We start from the raw sequence: 6,508 nt of genomic DNA, 5'->3' as shown, positions 1-6,508 counted from the left end.
TGATGAAGTTATTGGTCATTAGGTAATGGTTACGGTTAAAGCAGTCACTTTTTTATGCATTAAAAGTTTCCACTTGCCAGGTCCCATTCCTTCCTTCCTGTTGGAAGGTGAAGGGAAAAAAAGGTGTTAGTCTCCACATCTTGACTAAAGAGTACAGTGCTTCCCCACTTTTTTGTGGGGGATAGGTTCCAGAACCCACCACGAAAATGTAAAAAACAGTCTGAAAAAGATTATAAGGGCTTATGATGCCAAATACCCAGTATACCTCTTAAAATTGAAACTTGTATACCTCTAACACTGAAATGTTTATAACTGCCTATTTTAACAGTTCACTGACAAATTTAATAGTTCAGTCTAAAATATACCTAAAGTTATCATACTAAATTTAATATTTCAAACAAAAATACACCCCAAACCACCACCCCAAGACCCCAAAGTCATCTTAGATTACCCCCATACAGCTGTTGAGAGGTATATACACCCCTAAAATGTGTATAACAATGATTTACTAATTTAATAATAATGTAAATATAGCAAAATGACTTGTTTTAAACATTTTGTAATCTTTAATACAAATTATATAAATCTGTCTTACAAAAAGTTTGACCACTAATTATGCAGGAGGAAGGAGTTCCCCAAGGAAGTGTTTTTAAGTGTAACACTATTTTTCAATGGCAATAAATAGTGTGGTTGAAAAAATCTTGCCCCCTGTGAAATGCTCACTTTTGTCAATGACCTTGCAATATACTGCACAGGATATGATCCCCTGTGTGTATGTAAACATTTGCAAAGGTCTGTCTATTGATGCTATTACTAAGTGGGCTAATGAGAATGGTTTTAAATTCTCTTCCAAAACAATTGCAGTAAGATTTACCAGGTGCCGGCATGTGGAAGAGGTTCCCACACTTATTCTAAGAGAGTCTATCCTTCCTTATGAAAATGAAGTAAAATTTTTGGGGGTGACTATAGACCATAAATTAACATGGGCCAGCCACAAAAATGCCCTAAAGATTAATGGTAAACAGTCTGAATATTTTAAAGGTTGTTTTTGTATTTAGTTGGGGTCTGATAAGAAATCCCTTCTGAGGCTATATGACTCTCTCTGCTGATCTAAGCTAGACTATGGCTGTCAAATTTATTCCTCAGCTTGTAAAACCAAGCTAAAGGAACTGTATGTTGTACACAACACTGGGTCGAGAATATGCTTAGGGGCTTTTAGAACTTTGCCTGCTGAAAGCATATACTTCGATACAGATCATTTTCCCCTTGATCTAAAAAGGCAAGAGCAAGGATTGCGATACGTGGCTAAAATGAAAAGTGCTCCCAAAAATCCCTCCTTTCAAGTACTAAAGGAAACACCCTCAAAGTTTTTCTTTTACAAGAGCTAAACATTCGAAATTCAACTGAATGAGGATGTTAGGAATAATCACCTTAAATCCCAGAAAGTCCTGGAAGTAGAATATCCTGTAAATCCTCCATGGCTTATTCCAGAAGCATTAGTATGTAAGAAATTGTTTAACAAAAAAAGGACTGCACTGAAGAGATTAGGGGAAAATTCTTAGAGCACGACGTTACGCATGCTCATTATACAAAGATCTACTGTATACAGATGGATCAAAGTCAGATAGTGGCGTTGGTTGCGCTGTTATCCTTGGTGATACAGCATGCACAGCTAAATTACCTGACTCTGCATCAATATTAACTGCCGAATTAACAGCCGTAGTCTCTGCCCTAGATTTAGTTTTTCAAGGTAGAGACACTAATTTTTCATATACTCAGACTCTACAAGCACTTAGAAGCTATTAAAAAATTTAATGGATTCCATCCATTAATTCAAAAAGTTCAGGAGTGGCTTTTTCGTATCTATTGTCGGCGAAAATCAGTCTCTTTCTGTTGGGTCCCTTCTCGTGGGGATTCGCAGAAACGAGATGGCAGACAGGGAAGCGAAAGCTGCTAGTATTTTATCAGAAACCTCTTTCAGAAAAGTGCCTCATACAGACCTAAAAGGTCCTATTAGATCTTATGTTTTAAGTACATGGCAAGAAAGGTTGACTTCTCTTCTTACCAATAATAAAAAATATAGAAATATTAGAGATAACATACTGCCGTGATCTTCATCATTCAAGCTTGACAGACGAACAGAGGTTATTTTAACCAGATTAAGGATTGAGCACACTCGTTTTACCCATCAGTTTATTTTAGAAGGAAGCAGCCCTCCAGAGTGTGCTTGCTGTGTCGAGACACTAACAGGTGGTCTGCCCCAGATATTTTAGCCAAAGAGGAAGATATTTCCAGGGTAAATCCCTCTGATAGTTTTGGGAGATGAAGCGGATATTTCTGCTATCATCTCTCTTTTTTTTTTAAAGTGCATAAAAATTTTTAACGATATTTAATTTTCATTATAATGACTTACCAAAACACTGTAAAAGCTTTTATCTCTTTAAAATCTACACGTCCGAGATATAAATTTTCAAACTTTGTTTGGAACACTGATACAATTATGGGAGACCCAACCCCACTGGATGCCGGTGGGGGTAGCGTGGCAGGAGACATACCCATAAACCCAGGTCAGTTTCATTCTCGGGCGTATTGGGAACGCATCTCGTGGCGTCCGTCTGCCTCAAACTGTTTGGGTTCCTTTGTTTGCGCTTAGTTGTGGCATCTCTCCTTGGTGAAGTACTCAATTGCCTGTTTTTTTTTATCTAGCTAGCCTAGCTCTGGGAATTCGTAGCTGTGTCGGATTCAAGCTTCTCGGGATCCAGAGTTTGCACAGGAATTTGTGCTCCGCCAAACTAGTTAAACTTAAATACGATCGCCATTCTTTGTGTACAGCATGTGGGGTCAAGAGTGTTCCCAGGAGAACACATGCAGTGAATGTATGGAATGGAGTCAGGAGTTTTGGCAAACATACAGTTCCCATCAGATAAAGCTGGTTAGGGATAGGGATAGGAAAGCCTTTGCGTAAGGAAGCTAGGGCTATCATCTTCTTCGGTGGTGGCATCGGCGTCACCTCCTCTACCGGCTGTTCCTTCCTCCTCTCCTACCCCTCCTCTACCGCTGCTCTTTCCCCTCTCATATTCCCCTCTTCTTCACCAGCTTCCCAGTATGTTTTCCTAAGCCAAGCCCAGCCTCGAGGCTGATAAATCAGAATTCGTTCTTTTCAGAAACCAAATGGAAGCGCAAATGAATGGTTTCATGGAGTTGGTCTTAAGTTTAGTGCGTTCGCACCGTAGTCCGGGCGTTAGCGTCAGTGATGACGTCAGTGTTGGTGTTGGTGATAACAATGTGGTTGTTCGCGATCGCGTTTCAGGCGAGTCTGCTCGTTTTTCTGAATCTTTTGAGCAAAGGCAACTGTCCCGCTCGCCTTCTGAGGCTAGAAGACAGTCCGGCGCTGGCGAAAAGGTCAGAAATTATTGCCCACGAGCAGGCTCGTCCTCTAAGGCACAGGAAAGCCTTAGTCTTGGTGGCGGAAGTAGTAAGCTTGACTCGCCTTCGAAGCGTCGAAAAGCTTCAGGGAGACGTGAAAGTGATCCATCGACACGTCGATCTTCTCGCCATCGCCGACATCGCAGGATGGTGTCCCCAGAAGCTTCATCAAGGCGGTCGCAGTCGAAGCGGCACTACCTAAGGTTAAGCTCTTTAGGTGAGAGTAGCAGCAGTTCATCTTCAGTCTCTTCATATTCCAGCTCTTCGGATCCCCCCCCTCCTCGTCATCGCAAGTGGGATCAGACCTCTCAGCCCTTAAAGAGGCAATCTTCGGATAATTCCTGCCCTAGGGTTACTAAACTCTTCAAGAAAAGGACAGCCAGCCCTATACCTGGTTGCTCAGCGTGGGGATCCGATCAAGAAAAATACATTTCAGACGCTTCCTCCCAGGTCACCTAGTGCAGTCAAGAGGCCTAGCCCTCTCCAGGAAGTTCCGCCGCAAGTGCCCGGGCCTCTTACTCCTCCTCCTACACACGAAGTGTCTGCACCTTTGACTACATCCTCGCCCTCCCAGGAGTCTATTCTGTTGGAAGGGAAGCTAGAAAAGGTAGTCCGCAAAGTCCTTGGTATTCCCGAGGATAAAGAAGTCGTTCCTCCTCAACTCCTGGACGGTCTGGGCACGGAACCGATTCTTTCTGGTGAAGAGGAAGGCCAAGGTGAATCGGGCCTTCTTCACATTACGCTTCTCTACTCAGCTTTCTGCTGCAGTCGTACCATAACATTTTCAGCTGACAGCCCCCTCTTCTCTGACTTCTACGTTGCGTCTGGGAAAACAAGGTCCTGCCACTTCACTTCCCAAGTTGGTACTCTCCACCGCCTCCAAGAAAGCATTAAAAGAGGTAGAGGCGTGGTTGGAAGCTAAGAGGTCCTCGGGTAAGTCGTCGTTTGCATACCCTCCTTCAAAGCTGTCGAAAAGGAGGCAAAATTATTACAGCACAGGAGCTTCTCCTTCACTGGGATCCTAATTTCAGCACAAGGGGACTTGGCTCCCTTGTGGACCCCCTCAAGACGCATTTCATTCGAGGCAGCCAAGACCTTCTTTTCTGCCCTAGATGTAGAACATTTTTCCAGGAACCTCTTCAAGCTCCTAGAGATTGTCAGCTTTATCGATTGATCAATGGGAGCTATTTTCAAACAGGTGGAGCAGGCTAATCTCGCAGAAGACGTCTTGGAAAAATCACGGGTTCCTTTCCTGCACCGATATCGCTATCCATGATGCGGCAGGCAAAATTTCCTCCTCTTCGCCATGGCCACTCTGAAGAAGAGGGAAACTTGGTGCTTTCGTTCTTGTCTAAGGCTGTGACTTCTTCGCAGAGAACGGCTTTGATGTTCGCACCCTTTGACAAGGAGGCCTCTTCCCAGAAGCAGTAGTGAAAGACGTCCTGTCAGCCATGGATAAGAGGCGTCGTCACACATCCTGTCTATGTCTTCCACCAGACAGAGGCCTGCTCCGCTCCTTTGACCAAGATGGTATCTCCTCTTAACAGGCATCCGTTTGTAACTCCAGGTCCAAACCCACGCAAGGTCCCGCTCCAACTCCAGGGTCACAAAGTTCTCCTCAGAAGCCACAAGGTCGTCATACCAGTAAGTAGGATCCTGTCCTCCATGCGCCAGTGGGGCCAGACTCAGCCTCTTTTGGGAGGAATGGAGAGACAGAGGTTCAGATCAGTGGGTGGTGCAAGTGCTCCAGCTAGGCTACCGTCTGCCGTTCGCCCAACCTCCTCCTCTCTCCAATTCTCCCATTTCCTTGACAGCATACTCAAGAGGCTCAGTCAAGTTTTCGGCCCTAGAGACAGAAGTCCGGTCTCTCTTAGGGAAAGCGGTCATTGAAGTAGTGCAGGACGTGTCAACCCCAGGTTTCTACAACCGCCTGTTTGTAGTCCCCAAGTCATCAGGGGGTTGGAGGCCAGTTCTCGACGTAAGTGCTCTCAATATGTACTTAGTGAAAACCAAGTTCTCCATGGAAACGAACCGCTCAGTTCTTCAGGCACTAACTCGGGGGGATTGGATGGTGACCTCGACATGGAAGATGCCTACTTCACATTCCAGTACATCAGGACTCCAGGAGGTATCTTCGCTTTGTTTTCAAGGACAGAGTTTACCAGTTCCGGGCCCTCTGCTTCGCCTGTCGACAGCCCCAAGTGTTCACCAGGATTCTCGCCCGATAGGTCATTGGCTCCACCTGGAGGGAGTTCGGATCTCCTTGTACCTAGACGACTGGCTACTCCGTTCATCATCAAGGGACTGCTGCATGGAGGACCTTCACAGAACCCTAAGGTTAGCTTGGGACTTAGGGATTCTGATAAACACGGAAAAGTTGAGCTTAGTTCCTTCACAGAGGATTCTTTATTTGGGGATGACTCTGGACAGTCTAGCTTTTAGGGCTTTTCTGTCTCCCAAAAGGGTCTCCTCCTGCCTTCAGACGGTGGAGAAGTTTCTCCTCCTGGACAGTTGCTCCGCCCGTCAGTGGATGGCCCTCCTGGGAACTCTGTCGTCAGCGGAGCAATTTGTAAGGTTAGGCCGTCTGCACATGAGACCCTTACAGTTTTTCCTCAGGGACTCTTGGGACAGAAGGACCCAAACGGACTCCACGGTCTTCAACATTCCCGACGTCAAGGGGCATCTTTTCTGGTGGGGGTCGCGGAAAGGCTTTCGGAGGGTCTGGATCTCCTCCCAAGACAACCATCCCTGCAGATGTTCTCAGACGCGCCCAAGGTTGGGTGGGAGCACATCTAGCCAACCTCAGGACGTCAGGAGTTTGGTCGGATGAACAGAAGAAGCTCCACATCAATGTCAAGGAACTGTTGGCCATTCACCTCGCTCTCCAGGAATTTTCGACCCACGTCTCAGGCCAAGCAGTCGCTGTTCACGCCGACAACTCGACGGCTCTAGCCTACATCCGGAAACAGGGAGGTACCCATTCCTTCGCCCTGTTCAAAGCTGCGAGGGACCTTCTTCTGTGGGCGGACAGCAACAGGGTGGCCCTGTTCCCTCGGTTTGTGCAGGGAAAGCTGAACGTCCT

Source organism: Macrobrachium rosenbergii, chromosome 36, assembly GCF_040412425.1.
Source record: "Macrobrachium rosenbergii isolate ZJJX-2024 chromosome 36, ASM4041242v1, whole genome shotgun sequence".
In the NCBI taxonomy this organism is placed as follows: Eukaryota; Metazoa; Arthropoda; class Malacostraca; order Decapoda; family Palaemonidae; genus Macrobrachium; species Macrobrachium rosenbergii.
Note: the sequence above shows the minus strand (reverse complement) of the source record.